At 41.8% G+C, this 23363-nt stretch overlaps 1 long non-coding RNA gene across 1 annotated transcript; it reads right to left on the reverse strand.

Annotated features, from left to right (window-relative positions):
- Positions 1-1494: 1494 nt before the first annotated feature.
- Positions 1495-18273, reverse strand: LOC136335120 (uncharacterized). Its single transcript, XR_010731270.1, has 4 exons — positions 18011-18273; positions 13238-13392; positions 1951-2103; positions 1495-1624 (listed from the first exon to the last, which is right to left on the reverse strand). It is a non-coding gene; the product is annotated as an uncharacterized lncRNA (long non-coding RNA).
- Between the last annotated feature and the right edge of the window lie 5090 nt (positions 18274-23363).

The raw sequence follows: 23363 nt of genomic DNA on the forward strand, positions 1-23363 counted from the left end.
ACCTCAAAAGAACAACAGAATGCAGTTCATATGTAGAACCAGGATCTTTCTGTGAGCCAGATCAAAAGATTCAGGTATAATGCTTCACAAATCTGAACAAGGGAGAGAGAATGTGTCATCAGAATGCAGGTTCATATCACGTAAAAGAGGTAAACCAAAGGCAAGAGCCTCAAAATATAGTCTTCGTACAATGCTGAAATACCTATTGGAGGCCCAGAATAAATGATTTCCAGGTTAAATAAAAAGACCCAGAACTGTAGATATCCATGTTGTATAGTGAAGAAGTTATGTGGTCATTGCCCCTGGTCCTGGGTGAAGGATTTATATCTAAAACCTAGACCTTTTTCTAGTGATTCAAGTGTCTATGATTTTCAGGAGTTTTTTTTTGGCATAGTCTCATTTTGACCTAAAAATTTTTCTTTTTGCCATTTTCAAATTGTACCCTTTTGCTATAAGATAACTATAATCATAAGTATAACACTTTCCTGAGTTCTATGAGTATCAAAATTTCAAATGAGTGAATCCTAGCTACCCCCAAACGCATGTGAGGCAGTAGTGTGAAATGCCTGGGAACTCCAAACATGGGGATAGTGTTTGATTTGAGGGTAGTTTTATGAATGACTTTGCTCTCAACCAGTAGACTTTGCACTGAGTCTGACTGGTTAAGGTCAGAATTCATTTGTATTATAGTGGAGTCAAAGATCATAACCTTCAGAGAACTGAGTATGCTTAGGTAAGTTTTCTATAAAAGTCAGAAAACCACCAACCAGCTAGGATGCTCAGGATGAACCGGTACTGTAGCGTTTGTTAAGGGACTCCAGCCCCACTGAAATGCAAGTGAAGGTTCATCTCCAGAAGTCAGAGCTCAGAAGAGGAGGAGATGTTACAGTGCAAGGCCAAGTACTAGCAAGAAGGTGATAGAATCTGGGATTGGCAGAGGCCAGCACTTAGCTCCCAGAAGCGAGATAGACATAATTACATTATAGATAGCACTATAATGTATTGTACTGTATTGTCAACAGACAGCCTGGTTTGCAGAGATATAAAAGATGAATTCTAGAATGTGATATCCTTAGGAACTAAAGGTATGAAAGGCCAGAAAGTTCTTGCTTAATAGATGTAATTAAGAGACAAATAATGGAGCAGCAGAAATCTGAGATGATCTGCTTCTACAAAGTCATGATCCTTTATCAAGTTAAGGCCTGCGAAATCCTCACCACCAGACTACTGTCTGATAAAGATGTCCAATTCTATGAGGTGGGTGCCTACAACACTGAAGGAAGTATATACCATGTGATCTCCAGTCCATCTCAGAGGGGCCTATGAACACAATATTTGTGTAACTGGCTGTGTGGGAGGAAAGACTACACTGACCTGTCAAGAGCTCATGGACATTGAACGTAAGATGGAAAAATACTTGAGGACTCAAAGCATCACCACAGCCCCTGTTTAAAATATTGGCACATGGGGTCAGGAAATTCAAGGCTTCCTTAGCCATGTTGATTGATCTCTCTTTGGCCTCAGTAGATCTGTGGACCCATCCAGTGGTGATTTTCCAAGCTCCAGGGTAGGATAAGAATGACTACATAGAGCAGGAAGGAGGATCCTCACAGTGGTTTTTCACCTGTAAGTAAAAGCTATTTATCATAGGAAAGACAAATTATGTTTAACAGAGACATCCAAATCTATCTCTCCCCTTCACTGACAATTCAGGAAAAGCAAAATATATATATGACCTCCTGGCAAATGGCACAGATTAGGGCCACCATCAATGTGAAGGATACAGGGGTCATGGTTTTATATCTCCATATAACTCACAGTCTAGTGTCCCCCAAATCCATTGGATAACAGCAGATAACAGTGCATTACTACAAATATAACCTACTTTAGCAAAAATCATAGCTGCTGTGACAAATGTATCATGATTAAAGCAGGCAATAACACACTCACATATGTGCCATGCAGCTTTAGATCTGAAACATACGCTTTTCAAAACTCCAGAGGATGTGGTTTAGCAACGGTGTGTGTTACATGGAACCAACAACAGTATGCATCCACAGTCACTCAATCTCTTCCTGTGTAGCCCACAGCATTCTGGATAACCTGCAGGACATCACATGTCCATTATATTGATGACAACATGTTATGGTCTGTGTCTTATTTGATGATAACATCAGTGAGAACAATGATATCCACTGTTAAGATTGATGCCACTGACAGTATCAGCTCCAGTGATCAGCCATTGAAGTAAAGTGTGAGAGCTCCATGGCCTGTAGGGCCATCCACTTCTGCCACCTGAGAAGTGTGCTACCTCTATGAGGCTTGCATGTCTCCAAAAGTCTGAACCATGCGGAATGCACCCTACAGAGTAATGGACATGGTATTGTACTTGCTCCTCTGTCTAATCCATGTTAAAAGGAGAATGATACTTTGTAAAGCTTTCAGCCAAACATAATAAGACAATTATCTACAGACTCTCATTTTTCTGAAGGATACCTACATTTTCTGCAGCAATAGAGCAACAGCTCCTGATCTGCTACTAGGCGGCAAGAGAGATACATGTGTCTAAAAATGGGTAGCCAGGCTTCTCATCATGACTTGTGTTCTATCACACTCACAACATACAGTCACGTGGGAATACATCACAGAAGCAAGTGATATAGCTCGCATTAGACAAGGACAGGTGGCCAAAACCATTGGTGCCTTGCACTCCAGCACTGTGACCTGTCACACAGCTTTCACCTGTAAATTTACAGGAGTCCACTCTGACTAGTCAGCTAGAAGGAAGAGGGGGCACATACTCCCACATACATCTTCACCTCAATTCCTGACCCATCTGCCACTTTCCCACCTGACAAAACTCTTTTTCAGCCTTCCACACTCATGCACCAATCCCTGAGACGTTGCTAGCTTCTGGACTAGACTTGAGAAGGCCTTAGGCAAGAAGGGTAAATTTTAGCTTTTCTGTAGGGCACTGTAAGAGATGCTGAAAATGTCCAACTCCAGACCACACTTTAAAGCAAGCTGAACATCAACCTGGTCACAGGTAGACTTTGTGAAACTTTGGCACTCACTTTGGAAACTGCTTGCTGTGGACTTTGTTGCCTACTCTGTGGTCACTGCTTTCCCACAGACTGCAATCCCAAGCCCCTTTTCTAGTCTAAATCAAACTTACAGTCCCATGCTGACTCAAGATTTCTATGTTCATAGTGTCCTCAGTCCTACAAATCTTCATCACTGTCCAGACTCACAGGTCCCCAACTGGATGCACATCTCCCTTCCCACTTGGTTTCTGTCCCATGTCCCTTATGCCCTTTGCAGGTAGAGCTCCCTCTAATATGAGTCTTTAAAACTTGACCTTCCCTCCATTCTCCATATTGCAACCCTGAACTCATTTCATTCCAGAAAAATGATAACTTCAACCTCATCACTGCAATTTCAGTTGCTCCCCCCCTTAAAAGTTAGCTCTGTACCTATTCAGCCTCTTAAATCTCATCCTAAATCCTCCCAAGAAAGCTATCGTCATGGTACTAGCAGATCCTCTTAATCCTCAGTCACATGCACCACACCAAACTTCTTCCCAGCTTTAAAACTGCTTAACTGGACCCTCCACAGGACCTCTTTCCTTTGTGACAACCCTGCTGTCCACATCAAGGTTCAACCCTCGACCTCTGGGGCTTGTTCCCTAAGATTCCACCCGTTGCTCACTAAGCACAGGAGCAGGCATAAAAGCAAGACAACCTGCATGGTACAAGCGATTTCTCAACTCCTGTGTCTTGTTTATTAACTATCATTCTGACCAGCACTCCAAGTTTGTGAAAACATCAAAGCATGCACATATGTGAGAACACAAATCCCTTGGGTGGGTGCCCAGGTAGGGCACTGGGTAGTGAACCTGCGGTGAGGCCTTGAGATAGCTGACAGCAGCCAGGATCTCTGCTCCATTTGAGGGCGAATGCTGAAGGCTTCTAAGGAGTAGTTACAATAAACAGTCTGTTGGGGTTATGACAATTATTATTAAAATTCATGTGATTCTGTTTTTTTTTAAGGGACAAAGGGAAAGTGCATATTGAAATAGGATTATGTTAGTAGTCAGGCTGTGGCATTGCTATGCCCTTCCTGGTCTCTAGAAAGCATCAGGCTTCAGCTGGTGGGGAAAATGTCTGGCTTTTTGGGGACCCACTTTTGGCCCACCAGAGCACTAACACTAGGTGCACATGTTTACTCTTTATACAGAACAAATGCTGTTCCTGCAGGGGAACTGCACTATCCTCCTCCTGCACTATAGAAGCCTTCCGTTGCCTCTCATTCCCTGTGGCGTTTGTACTGCTAGTCATTGTGGCCACTGAGCCAGTTGATGTAAGTAACCTCAGATCACACATGAATCTGGGTACCCAGCCAGTTCCTTGGTTACAACTCATAATAATAAATGTCCCTATTTTAACTAATCTCTTGTTTACAAGTACTGATGGAGATGCCTGTTGCCTCTTACCCCTGCAAACATTTGTATTTGTAGTCCTCAGGGTACCACTCAAATGCCATGACCTAGAACCGTGATGGCGAACCTTTTTTTTAAAATAAAAATCGCCCACTTTTGAAGACTTCCTGAAGCGGAGACCTGAAGATGGCAGCGGATTAGGCAGATGCACAGACTCCCAGCTCACACCACCGAACTGGATTATAAACTAATTTATGAACAATCAGCATGAAAAACCAAATCTAGACTACAAGAACAGCTTTCAAAAACCAAGGAGCAAAGATGAAGCCACAACAGACTTTGTAGGGAGCGCCTGAATCTCCCATGCTTACAGGAACAGAGGGGGGTGGTGGTGAGGCTGGGCTCTCACTCCAAGGAAAAGAGCAGTGCATACTGCTCACAGCCACTTGCCTGGAGACCAGGGAACGAGGTGTGTTGAAAAGGCCCGCTTGTCTTTCAAAAAGAAAGGAGAGAGAGACGGATGGTGAGGGGGAGAGGAATATAGGTGATGAAATAAAAAGCTGACTCATTCAGTGCTGGAGGTGGTCATAACTGGGGGAGGGGCTGATCCTTCCACAGAGCAAAATACAAAAGTACTTCCAGGTCACAGAGATACAGACATCTCTCCAGCTCCAATCAGCGCAACAAGACACAGCTGAAAACAAGAAGCGGGGAGGAGGGGCAGTAACTCAGGTCTCCATGGAGATCTGAGATACACCTCCCCCTACTGAAGCTCAGAAACCAACCCACCCCCAGAGAGATTAACTGGCAGAAGAGGACTTCAGAGCCTCAGGTCACACCCACCGCATTCCTGGATACAGTTTCAAATAAACCCCCTGCTGAGATCAGTAAACAAGACAATTACCTGTTAAGAAAACAAAAAAATCAAGACTTCAAAGTGGCCCAAATCCTAAAGTGGATTACAAATAATAGCTGATGCCAACTCAAGAATACCTAGAAACAACACAAGTAAAAACGAGAGGCAGACAGCACCAAGCCTAGACTCAACCAGCTCTACAAAGAAAACACCCAGACACCCAGACACAATTAGAAGACAAAGAAGTGCAATCCAAATGAAACCACAAGAAAAACCTTCAGGAGATGAACTGAGTGATATGGAAATAATCAAGCTTCCAGATGTGAAATTTAAAATAATGATTATAAGGATGCCTAGGGATCTTAGAACAACAATGGGTGGTCATCACGAACACCTAAATAAAGAAATAGCAAGTATAAAAAAGGATATTGAAATATTAAAAAAGAATCAGTTGGAGATGACAAATACAATATCAGAAATGAAGAACACAATGGAAGGAATTAAAAACAGGATGTATAGAGCTGAGGATCAAATCAGCGAGTTGGAGGACAACTGGAATGAAGGCATGAAAGAAGAGAAGAAGAAAGAAAAGGACTCAAAAAGTCTGAGGAAACTCTTAGAGAGCTCTTTGACAACATAAAGAGAAATAATATTCACATGATAGGGGTTCCTGAAGACGAAGAGAAAGAACAAGGAATAGAGGCTTTACTCAATCATATCATAGCTGAAAACTTCCCTAAATTAATGCAGGAGAAACTCACAAATTCAAGAAGCACAGAGAACTCCACTAAAAAGAAACCCAAAGAAACCTACACCAAGACACATCATAATTAAATTACCAAAGCTAAGTGATAAAGAGAAAATATTAAAAGCTGTGAGAGAAAAAAGGGCTATCACCTACAAAGGAGCCCCCATAAGAATGACATCAGACTTCTCAACAGAAACACTTGAAGCCAGAAGGGAATGGCAAGAAATATTCAAAATAATGCAGAACAAGAACCTACAACCAAGACTACTTTATCCAGCAAGGCTATCATTTAAAATTGAAGGAGAAATAAAAAATTTCCCAGACAAAAAAACTCAAGGAATTCATTACAACCAAACCAATGGTGCAGGAAATGTTAAGGGGCATGGTGTAAACAGATCAAAGTGGGAAAAGAATATAGCAAAAGAGGAATACAGCTTTAAAGAATAAAATGGCAATAAACAACTACATATCAATAATAATCTTAAATGTAAATGGATTAAATGATCCAATCAAAATACATTGGGTAGCTGCATGGATAAGAAAACAGGACCCATATTTATGCTGTCTACAAGAGACACACCTTAAAACAAAAGATGCACATAGGTTGAAGGTAAAAGGATGGAAAAAAAAATTCATGCAAATGGAAATAAAAAAAAAGCTGGGGTAGCAATACTTATATCAGACAAAATGGACTTTAAAACAAAGACTATAGTAAGAGATAAAGAAGGCCACTACATAATGATAAAGGGAGCAATCCAACAGGAAGATATAACTGTTATAAATATCTACACACCTAATATAGGAGCACCTAAATATATAAAGAAGACTTTGATGGATATAAAGAGCGAGATCAACTACAACACTATAATAATAGGGGATTTTAATACCCCACTAACATCACTAGATAGATCCTCTAGAAGGAAAATTAACAAAGAAACAGCAGACTTAAAGGACACACTAGATCAACTCGATTTAATAGATATCTACAGAACCTTTCACCCGAAAGCAGCAGAATATACATTCTTTTCAAGTGCTCATGGTACATTCTCTAGGATTGACCACATGTTAGGGCATAAAAGTGATCTCAACAAATTTAAGAATATTGAAATCATATCAAGCACTTTCTCTGATCACAATGGCATGAAACTAGAAATCAACCATAATAGAAAAGCTCAAAAATTCTCAAACACATGGAAACCAAATAGTAGGTTGTTAAATAACAAATGGATTAAGAATGAGATCAAAGAAGAAATTTAAAAATTCCTAGAAATGAATGACAATGAGCATACAACAACTCAAAATTGATGGAACACAGCAAAAGCAGTACTGAGAGGGAAGTTCATAGCACTACAGGCACACTTTAAGAAGCTAGAAAAAGCTCAAATAAACTACTTAACCCTGCATCTAAAAGAACTAGAAAAAGAACAAGTAAAGCCTAAATGTAGTAGAAGGAAGGAAATAATAAAGATCAGAGCAGAAATAAATGACATAGAGACTAAAGAAACAATACAGAGGATCAATGAAACTAGGAACTGATTTTTTGAAAAGGTAAACAAGATTGATGAACCTTTAACTAGACTCACCAAGAAAAAGAGAGAGAGGACTCAAATAAATAAAATTGGAAATGAGAGGGGAGAAATAACAACTGACACAACAGAAATACAAAGGATTGTAAGAAAATACTATGAAGAACTGTACGCCAAAAAACTAGACAACCTAGATGAAATGGACACATTTCTTGAAATGTACAATCTCACAAAAATCAATCTGGAAGAATCAGAAAACCTAAACAGACCGATTACAACAAAGGAGATCGAAACAGTTATCAAAAAGCTCCCCAAAAAGAAAAGTCCTCGGCTTGATGGCTTCACAAGTGAATTCTACCAAATATTCAAGGAAGAACTAACTTCTATCCTTCTCAAGCTATTTCAAAAAGTTCAAGAGGAAGGAAGACTTTTATGAGGCGAGCATAATTTGGATTCCAAAACCAGGCAAAGACAACACAAAGAAAGAAAATTATAGGCCAATATCCCTGATGAATTTAGATGCTAAAATCCTCAACAAAATATTAGCAAACTGGATCCAGCAATATATAAAAATAATCATACACCATGATCAATTGGGATTTATTCTGGGGAGGCAAGGCTGGTACAATATTTGCAAATCAATCAATGTGATTTATCACATAAACAACAGGAAGGAGAAAAACCACATGATAATTTCAATAGATGCAGAAAAAGCATTTGATAAAATCCAGCACCCATTCATGATCAAAACTCTCAGCAAAGTGGGAATACAGGGAACATACCTCAACATGATAAAAGCCATCTATGACAAACCCACAGCCAACATCATACTCAATGGGCAAAAATTAAAAGCAATCCCCTTAAGATCAGGAACAAGGCAGGGGTGCCCCCTTTCACCACTCTTACTCAACATAGTCCTGGAAGTCCTAGCCACAGCAATCAGACAAGAAGAAGAAATAAAAGGCATTCAAGTTGGAAAAGAAGAAGTAAAGCTATCATTATTTGCAGATGATATGATATTGTATATAGAAAACCCTAAAGTCTCAGTCAAAAAACTACTGGGCCTGATAAATGAATTCAGCAAGGTGGCAGGATATAAAATTAATACTCAGAAATCAGAGGCATTTTTATACACCAACAATAAACAGTCAGAAAGAGAAATTAAGGAAACAATCCCCTTCACTATTACAATAAAAAAATAAAGTACCTAGGAGTACATTTAACCAAGGAGACTAAAGACTTGTACTCGGAAAATTATAAAGCATTGATAAAAGAAATCAAGGAAGATACAAACAAGTGGAAGCATATACCATGCTCATGGTTAGGAAGAATAAACATCATTACAATGTCTATATTACCCAAAGTAATTTATAAATTCAATGCAATACCAATTAAAATACCAATGATATACTTTATAAATATATATCACATATTTCAAAAATTTATATGGAACCAAAAGAGAACACGAATAGCCTCAACAATCTTAAAAAAGAAGAAAAAAAGGGGAGGTATCACACTTCCTGATATTAAACTATACTACAAGGCCATTGTACAAAAAACAGCCTGGTACTGGCATAAGAACAGGCACATAGATCAATGGAACAGAACGGAGAACCCAGAAATAAACCCACAGTTGTATGGACAACTGATATTTGACAAAGGAGATAAAAGCATACATTGGAGTAAAGACAGCCTCTTCAACAAATGGTGTTGGGAAAATTGGACAGCAACCTGCAAAAAAATGAACTAGATCACCAGCTTACACCATTCACAAAAATAAACTCAAAATAGATAAAAGACTTAAATGTAAGGCTTGAAACCATAAGCATCTTAGAAGAAAACATAGGTAGTAAGCTTTCCGACATCTCTCGCAGCAATATATTTGCTGATTTATCTCCACGGGCAAGGGAAATAAAAGACAGGATAAACAAATGGGACTATATCAAACTAAAAAGCTTTTGCAAAGCCAAAGACAAGAAGAACAGAATAAAAGACAAACTACAAAATGGGAGAACATATTTGACAGTATGTCTGATAAGGGCTTAATTACCAAAATTTAGAAAGAACTTGTAAATCTCAACACCAGAAAGACAAACAATCCAATCAAAACATGGGCAAAAGAAATGAATAGACACTTCTCCAAAGAGGATATACAGATCGCCAATAGAAATATGAAAAAATGCTCAACATCACTAATCATTAGAGAAATGCAAATTAAAACGATAATGAGATACCACCTTACAGCGGTCAGAATGGTGCTCATCGACAAAACAACACAGAATAAGTGCTGGTGAGGATGTGGAGAAAAGGGAACCCTCCTGCACTGCTGATGGGAATGCAGACTGGTGCAACCTCTGTGGAAAACAGTATGAAGATTCCTCAAAAAACTGAAAATCGAACTGCCTTTTGAGCCAGCCATCCCACTTTTAGGAATATACCCTAAGAACACCATAGAACGGTTCCAGAAGGAGAAATGCACCCCCATGTTTATAGCAGCATTGTTCACAATAGCGAAGATCTGGAAACAGCCCAAGTGTCCGTCAGAGGACGAGTGGATTAAAAAGATTTGGTACATATATACTATGGAATACTACTAAGCCATAAGAAATGATGACATCGGATCATTTACAATAACATGGATGGACCTTGATAACATTATACGGAGTGAAATAAGCAAATCACAAAAAACTAAGAACTATATGAACCCATGCATAGATGGGAAATAAAAATGAGACTCAGAGACATGAACAAGAATGAGATGGTAACAGGGAGTGGGGTGGAGGGGTGGGGAGGGGGCGAAAAGGAGAAGGAGGGAGTGGGGGGAGGGTAGGGGTACAAAGAAAACCAGATAGAAGGTGACAGAGGACGATTTGACTTTGAGTGAGGGGTATGCAGCATAATTAAAGGTCAAAATAATCTGGAGATGTTTTCTCAGCACATATGTACCCTGATTTATCAATGTCACTGCATTAAAATTAATAATAAAAAAAACTACCATAGAATAGTATTTCGTGCCTATCAAATAAAAAAAACTAAATATTCTGAAAAAAAAAAAATCGCCTACTTTTGCAGTGCTGATGGACCTGGTCCCTCCCGCCCACTAGTGGTTGTTCCAGCTTTGAAGGTTGGCAAATCGCGGTGCCGTTTGGTTGCTCTGCTACTGCCCACCATAAAAGCTGAAACACCCACTAGTGGATGGGAGGGACCAGGTTGATTAGCACTGCAAAAGTGGGGTTTTTTATAAAAAGGTTCCACATCATGGACCTAGAAGGAAGTTGTGCTGTCACATGCTGACTGATCAGGACTTCCTGTGAAGGGTGAGGCATATCCCATAATTCCGCTTTTTAAAGTCCCACCTCTGGAAGTGATGTCATAGCTCTGTGGTGGCAAACATTATTATATGGGCGTTCCAGTTTTCATGGTGAGTGGCAGCAGAGAACCAAACGGCGCTGTGATTGGCCCACTTTCAGCAAAAGTGGGCAGTTTTTATAAAAGGGTTCGCCATTACTGAGGCCATAACTTGAACAGGCATTGCAGAGAAAAGAGACTTCGCTGTTTTGTCCTCCCCCAGATTTGCAACATGGGTTCGCTTCTTTCACTTTTGCCTACCAAGGACAAGGTCTTGAAATATGCTGCCACCTATTTCAGGGCTAAGTTATGGAAGTTTGCAAGACCTATATTAATGGAGTGTGTACCAGGGTCAGTCATGCCTTTTCTAGACCTACTATGTCCATATCTAATAGAAGAGATACTGATAGTTACACTTGGAATGATAGTTTCATCTGCGGGCATGGAAGGTTTGGAAAATAAGCTCACGTATTAATTTAGAAAGAGAAAGCGTTAACAATCGGAAGGGGTTGTGGTTTCTCATTTCTGCTTATGACTCTACCTTCTAGCTACACAAAAATATCTGAATTTTTATACGATTCCTTTTCATAGTATTTTTAGGATGATATATCGTAGGAATTTTAACGAGGAGATTTTTGCTTCATTAGTAAATATAAATCCCATAGCTTATAGCAATCATCTAAAGGAAGACACACAGCCCCCGTCTTGGATTCCTGGACTGATTACTCAACAGAGGTTTCATCACTACTGGTGTGCTACTTTCATCCTGAACTTTGTTTTCATCGCATACAAACTCCACTTCCCTGACGAAAAAGATAAACTTGAAACCGGTAGAAGGAAGGATTGCCCACTGGAATGTGATCTCAGGGCTGGTTCTTTGGAGACTATCTTCTCATTTTGAGGTGAGTCTCTGACATGGGTTCTGATCAGGGGAGGGGTCTCAATATGGAGGGAACCCATGAGGAGTGGGGAGGACATCTCCATGGAGCAGAGGTGCTGGAGCTGTGGCTGGCAAGGGGTATGAGGCGGTTCACTGGTAAAATTCCTGAATTGAGTCCTGAGGAGACTTTGAAAACCTCCTGCAAGCCCTGGCTAGTTGGCTCATTGGAAATAGCATCAACCCAGCGTGAGGACATCGGGATTTGATCCCCAGTCAGGGCACACATGTGAAGTGACTGTCTACTTCTCTCCCCCTTCTCTCTCTTCCCCTCTTGCAGCCAGTAGCTGAATTGGTCCCAGCATTGCCCTGGGCACTGAGGAAAGCTCTGTTGGTCTGAGTGTAGGCCTCAGACACTGAGAATAGCTCAGTTGATTTGAGCATCGGTCCATGATGAGAGTTGCCGGGTATATCCTGGTCAGGACACATGCGGGAGTCATCCCCTCTATCCCCCCCAAGAAAAACTACACTCCCCCAAGAAAAACTACAAAACCCTCTTGCTTCAGTATGAAAAGCAGGGGCCGACGCCCTTTTTACACATTCTGGCGTGGGCATGTCTGGCTTTGAGGGGGGGAGTAGATATTAAATAGCCAGTGGCAGTCAGTTCAAGGAATAGGGCCCATGATGAGGGCAGGAAGTCTACAAAAGACCAAATATGGTAGGGAGAGAGGGTAGAGGAAGCTCTGTGCTGCGAAAGATCCCCCACGAGTCGATAGACAAACCTCATTTGGGAAAGGGTGAACTTTGACAAGCCTCTATGCCATTGTATAGGGTCCTGTTAAACCTACAGTTTAAACAGCAGGGGAAACAATTGATGCGGCATATTGCATAGATAAACAAGTGTGGACAAGTAGCCTCAACCCCTGAAAATATATTCCTACTTTCGAGATTTATCCCCCTTAATCTAGGTTCCTTCCCCTCTCGTAATCCTCTTTCCCCTCACCTCATCCATTATCTCCTTCTCATTTTCTAGGTTCTTTTGAGCTCCCCACACTCTAAGATTTTCTGGTTTTGATCCAAATCTGTACCCATATTTCTTGATTCTTATGGGTTCCACGCACTCCACGCTCTTTCTGGCCCTCTACATCTACCTCCTCATTGTCTGCATCATCTAGATTCATGGGGCTTCTCTCACACCAGGTCTTACTGGCTATCAATCCACTCCCCCACACGAAAAGATTTTCTAGGTATTTCTGGCTTTGCATACCTCCAAGCTCTTCCTAGTTTTTGACTAACTGCTTCTAGTCTCTGCTCATTCTTAGGTTATACTGGGCTCTGAACACACCAAGGTCTTTCCTCCCTCTCTCATTGTCCCTACCTGCTTCCTGTGCCCAACTGCCTTTCAGCCTCCCACCAGGACCTCTGTAACGTTTTATGTACTCACAGATGTTGGCATCAGGCTAAGTTGAAAGCTTGGTTGAAGGATGTCTTGAAGTTCGAAGTTCGACATTATCTTGCCTACACACAGCAAGAAATGCTGCCGCCGCCAGAACAGACCGAGTTTGGAGTAAAACTGCGCACGTCTCAGCCTGTAAAGAACTAAAACTGGAAATTCTGTTCTAATCTTGAAACTGACGTTAACGTAGCTTTTCTCCATCACAAGCCTGATCTTCATTGGCCACACTTCCATCACGGGGTTATAAACCTCTTCCTCTTTACACCCCAACATGTAACTCTCTTTTTTGAACCAGCCCACACACTAGCTAACGCCTTCTGTCTCACCAGCATCCTCATGCCAGCCTCCTTGTCTGATCACTCTCTGGAAAGCCAGTCCTGTCCAGAATTGAACCTCTCTGTTCACCTTATTTCCTGTGCCCTGTCCCTTGTTGGCTGTTCCATCAGGTCCTCCTTTTTAATCTGTCAGCTCCTATGCCCGTAGAGATTTAAGTCTGTGTGAACTCAGTCTAATGCCCTTAACACAGAGATACAAAGCAACATACATGCATATATAAACACACCATACACACATACCCACACAGTTACACATAATGCACACATACACATACAAGTAGGCAAACATCAACTCACATACAATGACACAGACATAGATATACAGACACACACATATACAGTCAGCCCCAAAAGAATCTCTGCCTTAAGCACTTTATTTGTGTTAGCACAGTGGTTCAAGTCCCAGTGGATATGATGGAAAAATTGTTAATAATACTGGGATTGCCTCTTATTTTTTTTTCTTGCATGTGTCTATCGTGTTGTTGTAGAATGTGTCTCCAAAGTCGCCTTTTTTTTTTTCAGAGCAAAGTCGCCTCTGCTGCTGAAGACTCTGACCACTCAGGACACCTTGCTGAAGAAAAGGCATGTGAGAGTATAAAACCTGGTCACAAGGGGTGGAGTGTGGATGAGAGACTCTTTTATGATGTGACCATTGACATTCCCGTGAGCTAGAACCAGTCCAGAACGAACATGGTTTCTCATACATCACCTTGGAGACTGTCTGATTGTAGGGTTAATACTGGACATGGCCCTTCCACTTTCCGGCAGAAGAGCTGCGCCTGAGCTGGCCGCTTCTGCACATGCATCATGTTCTGCCAAGCACTGAGAGACCTCCAGGAAACCTGTTCCCTGACTCCCGGCACGTGTGCTTCCTGCCCTGCTTTGTGACACTACTGTCTGACTGCTTTATAAGTGTGACTGCCCTGTCACCCGTGACAGATATAACTAGTAAAAGCTTTTCTCCTCCACCTGGTGTTCCTTGTGTTTTTCTTTTTTCTTTTTTTTTTCCAGAATATCTGTGAGACAGGTAGACAGACCTGGTCTGGAACTCCTGTGTTACATTGACAGACTCCCCTCCCTCCCTTAAGCCTCACAGCAGGCTGTTTGCTGTAACAATTTGGTAACCTATCAAAGGCAAGTAAAGTATTTTGCCCTTTTCTGGGGTGGATCACGCACTAATAGCCAATCCGTATTGCCCTGTTTTATAAAATTATTTAGTGCTGATTAAGTAATGTACAACTGAAGTCATTAGCCTCCTAATTTGATATATCTACCTGAGAGGTTTTACCCACAATTTCTATTCAGGACTCTTTGTATCTCTTCTCAGCTCATGCTAACAACAGGACTCTGGATGGGGAGAATGATCACTCAAAACACCAACTGTTCTTAGTAGGTTGTGCTTTGAGCCACTCTGTTAACCAGAAACAGAAGTTGAAATAGAGAATGAATTCAGGAACATGGCCTCCACACTTGCCTATGTAATGAAAGCCTGATAAACACTCTGGTCTTTAGTGATCAGACGAGCTTCTGGTTGGTAAACACTTCGATTTGGGTGAACACGACATGTCCTGACTCCTTGAGGAGAGGCACTGGCCTGTTTGCCCGTGGAATTTTCAAGCACCTAGTGCTCTAGCCCTATGTGTCTCTCCTTTTTGTAGACTCCAAATTATAGTTCACTATTTTAATAAACTTAATCATAATTGTAGCACTTTATTGAGTACTATGAGTCATTTTAGCAAAATATCCAACCTGATGGGACTGTGGAAGTTCCTAAAGTAGCTCTTTGGACAAAAGTCTAGGTGGCCTGGAACCCCCAAATGTGAGGCTAGTATTGTTGTCGGGGTAACATTATGAGGGAATTTTCCCTATTCCCCATGGGTTGTGCTAACTCTGGACACTGAGCTTCAGAATTGAATTGTAGTGCACTATTGCGGTGGGATCAAAGATCATAAACTCCAGAGAAGGAGACATACTGCTATGGGTCGACTATAAATTTGAAACACTAAACCCAACTACAAATATAAGGAGGGCTGGCTACAACTGCTCTGGTTAAGGGACAGCAGCAACCCTGAGATGCAGGTAAAGAGCTTAGTGCTGGAGGTGACTGTACAAAATGAGGCTTTCTAGTAGCAAAGGGATGATAGAATTTGGGAATTGCAGAGGCCCGCAAATAGCCAGTAGAAGTATAGTGGGAGTAATAACCATAAAAACAGCACCATAAGAGTGCAGCCTGTCTGCAGAGGTGTAGAAGATGATTCTTACAACATGGTTTCCTTGGGGACAATAGATACAACAGGCCAGCAAGGGTGCCACTTAAGAGGCATAATCAAGTGATGGAGGATGGAAGACTAAGGGAGATTTCTCCAGAGGTTCTGGTTAAGGTGGTGGAGCTGGTGAATGCTATGCTCTCATTTTCTGTGACCATATCAATACTACAATTAAATTACAGAACAGTCAACCAAGAGAACCACCTGAAGAGAAACTGAACAGACTCCTATAACTAGGGAAATAAAGAAGAAGCCAGGACTAAACTGGTAGGAGGGAAGGAGAGGTGAAACAAGTTGGTCCCACACTTCCATTAGCAGTTGGGCATTAGAAAGGATCTCTTGGCTGCAGAGGTGCTCCTGGGAACGAAGACTCTGGTCCCACATTAACCTCTCCATCAGAGGGCTCTAACCAGGGACAGAACTCTCCATAGCAGTTCTGTCCCTGACTATGAAAATTGACAGGGATTCAGTCTCAGTGGGGTGGAAGGCTTCTGGAAATCCATGCATGCCCTCAAAAGGCCATCAAGCAGAATCACAATCTAAGACACTCACTCTAGGCTCTAGAAGAGGGCCAGCAGCTTTAAAGGCAACAGAGACATTTGGGGAGCAGCTGCATTGTGTGGCTTCAGGGAAAATCCACCATTGTCCCTGAATGAGGCTGTCTGAGTGAGCCCTCACCTCAGACAGCCTGAAGGTGGGCACCAAATATGAATCTGCATTAACCTGGGAACACTACTTGCCACACCCTGATAACTCCCTGAAACTCTTACCCAGCCAACTCAGCAAGGATCTAATCTGGGTGAGATTAAGGGCTACTGAAAGCCCAGGTATCGTCTTTAAGGATCCATGCAAAGCCTCCGTCACTCACACTCAATGTGACCTGAGCCTCCTACTGTGTTGCTTCAGACACAGAACTGATGGCTGCTGGCCTTGGGTTGCATCGTGACTTATCCCGCAAGCCCTTGAGCCCAGTCAGGGTACTATCAGCCACAGATCACACTGTAACCCCTACCAGTTCATCCTGGGCTGGGCCCAGATAGTGGCTGACCTCGGTCTGTACCAGAGAACCTTGCCAAGGAACTCCAGAACAAACCTAATCTGTGGCCAGCTTCAGATAATGGAAGCACCATTCAAACTGCTCCACTGATGGAACTTTCAATGGGATCTCTTTGCAGACACCAGAACTTCACTGGGCTTTGCAGGAACACTAGTACCTAAGACCAGCTTGCCAAGTCTGGCAGACATAGCAGATATGCTCAATGCACAGATAGGCAGCCAACATGAGGAGACAAAGAAACATGTCCCAAATAAAAGAACAGATCAAAACTCCTGAAATAGAACTAAAATAAACTGGAGCAAGCAATTTACCAGAGCTCAAAACACTACAGATTATAAGGTTGCTCAATAAACTGAGGGGAAGAATAGATGAATTCCTGGTCCCAACCTGGAGGAGGGTACCATTCTTCCCATTCCGCTGGACATTTGTGTTCTCAGACATCTTTCCAGACCATCTGCCTCTACGGTTGTGCCATTGGAATGAAAATGTTTCCGGGCTACCGTGCACAAATTCTTGGCTGGGAGCACTTTCTAAAGGTGTGGCTTTGTTCTAGGCACATCTGTGACTCTGTAAGAAGCCAAGCCTCCAACTCTGAAGTCATTCCTGGGACTGAAGCTAGCAGACATGCTCATTGTGCCTTCCAAAGTTTCAGTGATTTCATTTATGAAAGACAGAGCTTTAGAATTTCTAATGGACAACTTGACTACATTTATCTAAGTTGACATTCAACTATTTCTGACAAATTATTGTTGTATCCGATGTGACAGGGACCAACATTCTTAAAATAGGTGTTTTACGTTGAATAAGGTTCTTATTTGTACTGGAAAAAATTGTTCCCGCAGATATTGAGGAGGCAGAGAAAAAGAGGATAGACTAAAGAACCGAGGCACTCATATGGTTATCGTAAAGCTAAACCAGAGAGAGAGAAAAGGGAAGGAGCAGGGGAAGAGTCTAGCTGGCTTAATCTCCTCACACAGCCCCTGGATCTATGGCTTTGCAACCCCGAAGTTGGGTGGACTCCCTTCTTGGTCAAAATGCAAAATGATGTAGCTACAGTAGAAAAGAGTTTAGAGGTTTCTCTATAAATAAGAAATAGACTTACCATATGGCCCAGCAATCTCGTTTCCACTTGTATATACAAAAATATTGAAAGCAGGATTTTGAAGCGACATTCACATATCCACGTTCACTGCAGCATTATTCACGATAGCCAAGAAGTGGAAGAAACCCAATTGTCCATAGACAGAGTAACGGAAAAAGAATATGTGGTATAAACTTATACAATGGAATATTAGAGAAACTTAGAAAAATGGTAATTGGAGATATGAAGCTAAGTCAAACAAGCGAGTCACAAGAAGACAGAAACTGTATGTTCCACTTATATGAGGTATCTCCAGCATTCAAATTTACAGAAAGAAGAAATATTGGTCACTGCCGGAAACTTGGGGGAGGAGGAAGTGAGATCTAGTTTTTCAGTGGGTGTAGATTTTCAATTTATTGATAAAAAAGTGCTAGAAACCTGTTTTACATTGATGAGAATATAAATACCAGTACTGAGCTGTACATGGGCTATAGATTATGCTATTAAATTAAATCGAATGGGTTTTTTAATTCAGTTAAATGAAGATTATTTAAGGGAAAATTTGGGGTTTAAGAACCCTGTGGCTTTAAGAACACCCTGCCTCAACAGGGGAAACTCTGAGGTTGGTAAATGCAAAGTGTGTGGTTGTGGGTTCATTTCCTGTGTTCACCTGCCCTTTTCAGCCTCAGGGGGCTGGCCCTGTGGTCTCACCTAGTAGCTGAGGTGAAAGAGGAAAGGCCTGACAGGGCTGGGAAGACAGGTGGAGGAGTCAGAGGAGGTAGGAGTATGGAGGGGTGGACAGGTCAAAGATTCCAGAGGGCTGGAATTTGTAAAGTGAAAAACAAAGGACCCATGAGGACAAGGATGATGAAGAGTAAGGCATTTTAGATGAGCAGTGCTGGGAACTTCCCAAGTCAGCTGCTTGGTGAGGCCATGAAGCTCTCCTTGTGTTTAAAAAACTTTTTTCTTTCCTGAAGATATTAAACTAAGCTCTGTAATGTTGAAGCATGGAGTCTATGGCAGAAAGGTGGTAGGAGGATAGTTGCCCATGTCATTAACAGGTAAGGGAAGAGAAACAATTTTAAGGGGCACAAACAAGTCTCAATTCATTAACTTTCTCCCCTATACAAGCTGCAGTTTAGGGTGGCAATGACTCACCTCTGAACATCTGAAAGCTAGAAAGTTACAGAAAGGGAACCTGGGAACCAAACAGAGTTGTTTGTTTTTTGTTTTGTTTTTTTTTTAAATCAAATCACCCTTACCACCAAGGGAGCCAGATGCCATACTTAGGACTGTCTTTAATTTGTATTCAAGTGTATCATTGTCATTCACAATCAGAGACATGGTTTTATGGTGATAAAATTCACAAAATATAAATGTACTATCTTAACCACTTAAAGGTACAGCTCAATTGTATTAAATACATTCACATCATTGTGTAACCATTACCACCATCCATCCTCATAACTAATTTCACCTCATAAAACTGAGACACAACTTATTAAACAAACAAACAAAAACCTCCATTCTTCTTCCCTCACTCAGCCCCTGATAACCACTATTACAACTTGTGTCTTTAAGGTTTGTAACAATCTAAGTACTTGTTAGAGTTGAAATCATAAAGTATTTGTTCTTTTGCATCTGGTTTATTTCATTTCGCCTAATATCCTCATGGTTTATCCATGTTGTGGCATATCACAGAATTCTCTTTTTTAAACGCTGGGTGCTATTCTATTGCCTGTGTATGCCACCTTTGGCTTACCCATTCATCCATCGATGGACACTAGTGTTGTATTCACACTTAAGCTACTGTGTAAAATATCTTCTATAATCATGGGCATACAAATATCTATTTCAGACCCTGCTGTCAATTATCTTGAGCATACACCCAGAAATGAAATTTCTAGGTTCTATGGTAATTCTGTTTCAGAAATTCAGGTCTCCCGCCATGGTGGTTTCCAAAGTGGCTACACTGTTTTATCTTTCCCACCAACAGTCCACAAGCATTCTGAGCTCTCCACATTGTCACCAACACTTGTTGTCTTCTGGATTTTGGTAAAGCCATCCTCATGGGTATGAGATAGAATCTCACTGTATTTTAAGTCTTTATAGGAAAATTATTTCCATTGATTTGAAAGAGAGAGAAAGAGAGAGGAAGAGAGAGAAAGATAGAAGCAACAACTCGCTCTTTCATCTCATTGTTCCATTTATTTTTGTACTCACTGACTGTTTCTTGTACCTGACCTGAACAGGGATGGAACCTGTGATCTTGATGCACAATGATGACACTTTATTCACCGAACCACCCGGAAGGGACTTATCTTTAGGCCTTTTTAAATTAAAGCATAATTGATTTACAGTATTCTATTAGTTTCTGGTGAACAATATAGTGACTTGATATTAGTATACATTATGAAGTGATCACTATGGTAGGTCTAGTTACCATACAAAGTTTGGTAAATCCTAGTGACTTATTTTATTTATTTATTTAATCAATTTAGACAGAGAAGAAGGGAGAGAGTAAGAAACATTAATTTCCTGTTCCACTTATTTCTGCATTCATTGGTTGATTGTGTATGTGCTATGACTGGGAATCAAACCCACAACCTTGGCATATCAGGACCACGTTCCAACCAACTGAGCTTTCCTGCCAGGATGACTTATTTATTTTAAAATTAGAAGCGTGCACCCTTTAACGCCTTTTACCTATTTTTATTTTTACACCTTTATTAGTACAACCGATGTCTCAACATGCGATCTTCGGTAAGCCAGTGAACTCCTTTAATATTAATGAATGGGCCAAAATTATAAGAACTATATAGAGTAATATCTTGTGAAAATAATGTTGTATTTTTTCTTACAGGAAGAGAAAGAGAAAAAGTCAGAGAGAGAGACAGGAAGAGAGAGAGAGAGAGAGAGAGAGAGAGAGAGTAGAGAGATGAGAGGCATCAACCCACCATTGATTCACTTTACTTGTACACTGATTGCTTCTCACACGTGCCTTGACCGAGGGCTCCAGCCAAGACAGTGACCTCTTGCTCAAGCCAGTGACCTTTGGGTTTCAGCCAACGATGTTGGGATCATGTTGGTGATTCTGTGCTCAAGCCAGTGACCCTGCACTCAGACTGGCAAAATTGAGGTTTCCAACCAGGGACCTCAGCATTTTAGGTGAATGCTTTATCCACCACATCATCACTGGTTCGACCCCTTCTCCTATTTTTACCATCTCCCAACATATATCTCTCTGAAAACCACCAGGTTATTCTCTGTTTCTATGAAACTATTTTTGATTTGTTTTGTTCATTTGTTTTGCTTTTTAGAAGCCACATCCAGTAACCTCATGAAGTATTTGTCTTTCTCTGTGGGATTTATTTCACTGAATATACTACCTTCCAGGACCATCCATTCAGTCATAAATGGTAAGATTTCACTCTTTTATATGGCTGAGTAATATTACACTACACACACACACACACACACACATGTATTTAATATATATCACATCTTCTGTATTCATTCATTTACTGATAGACACCTAGATAATTATCATATTTTGGCTATTATTAACAATGATAAAATGAACACAGGCATGCATTTTTTGAATTAAAAATAGTATCTAGTTTTCTTTACAAAATACCAGAAAAGGAAATGGTTGGTCATACAGTAGTTTGAATTTTAATATTTTGAGAAATCTCATTGTTATTTTGATCCACATTTCTTTAAGAGACAGTTTCTGAACCTGACACACAGCTTTGGGCCATGGCCCCCAAGCTGGATCACCTGCCCTGGGCATCTTGAACTGACCCTCCCTTTCCTTGGGAATCTCTGCAGCTCTGTCTTACTAAAGTCCAGCACCACTGCCTGTCAGTGGTCTGAGTGCCCAGCTCTGCAGGCGCAGTTCTTGTACCCACACACGTGTGGGGCTGCAGGGAGCTGACAGATCTCTGAAGTCACAGAGGAAGGAACCCCTGTATGGGTCAGAGAGACCATAGAGAGGAAAGGATGTGGGGGATCAGGCATCCACTGGGGACGCCTTTCCTGGGATGACATGGAAATGTGCCTCCTCCTTTAAAACAATGCATGGAAATATCAACTTCTACAGCAACAATAAAAGCCCTGTCACTCAAAGAGAACAGAGGGATGTGTCCCCATGTCCTTCTGTTCTCTTGGAGCCTCTGCTCCGGTATTGGCAGCACGTTGTCCTGTGTGTAAGAGGAGTGCACTACAAGTTTCCGAGGGTGAAAAGTCCTCAAAACTGAAAGAATTGGGGCATGATGACTTCATGCACAATATTTTTCATTACTTTAAAAATATTTTATTTATTGATTTCAGCAAGAGGAGGAAGGGGGAGTCAGAAGTAGCGACTCTCAGTTGCTTCACTTTAGTTGTTCATTGCTTGCTTGTCATATGTGCCTTGGCCCGGCAAGCCCAGGGTTTCCAACCGGTGACCTCAGCGTCCCAGGTCCACGCTCTATCCACTGCGCACCACAGGCCGGCATCATGCACAATGTCTAAATCTTTGCGCGTTTAACAGCAAACCTATCGTGGTGGAAAATGTATGTCCTAAACGGGAAGACGGGATTAGTGTTTGGAAGAGTAGGCTATCCTATAGAGAAAATCTTTAATGTCCAAAGAAAGAAAACTGTGTGGAAATAGCTTTGAGGGTGGAGAGCTACCATCGCTGCGTTTTGTCCGCAGTCTTCCAAAATGTTACTGCTTTTTGGTGTGTGGGGCTCCGTGAACTCTAAGGTCATCGAACTCTTGACCTCCCTTCATTCCTCTCCCCCTCCCAGTGCCCAGGCTCTTCTTCAGCTGCTCCTGGGGCCACAATCAGTTCCTCGTTTTTGCCTTTGCAGTTCTCGAAATCACAGGCACAAGAGGAGCAATGGTAAGGGTGGAGAGTTGGCTTCGACGCTGCTGCAGGGCGATGCGTCAATGGCCCGAACGCAGCCCCAGCTCTGAGAGCCACAGGCAGGGCTCACCAGGTCTGAGCTGGGCACTGAAAGCCCTGCCCTCTCTCTGTACGTGAGGTCCTTCCACCCTGGTCCCACCCCCGCGCCCTTAGTTATTGACCCTCCCTGGCCGGTGTCTGGTCCGGAACATCTCCAAGTCTAAACCCCTCACCACTGCCCCTTCCTCAGTCCCTTCTTGACCCAGTGCTCCTTCCTTAAGGGGTTTCGCTCACAGGTACTCGCTGGACTTGCCTTCGTGACCAAGACCTTGCGCGCTCTCTAGAGGCCCTCACAGTTATAGGAGCATCGACTTCCTCCGCCTTGGTTCTGAGACCCCACCTCCATCCTTGAACTTAGTCTGACGCTCTCTGTGCCTGAGGCCGACGGCTCAGAGCATACTGCTGAGAAGTAAAAATGCTGTT

Source organism: Saccopteryx bilineata, chromosome 4 (genome assembly GCF_036850765.1).
Source record: "Saccopteryx bilineata isolate mSacBil1 chromosome 4, mSacBil1_pri_phased_curated, whole genome shotgun sequence".
In the NCBI taxonomy this organism is placed as follows: Eukaryota; Metazoa; Chordata; class Mammalia; order Chiroptera; family Emballonuridae; genus Saccopteryx; species Saccopteryx bilineata.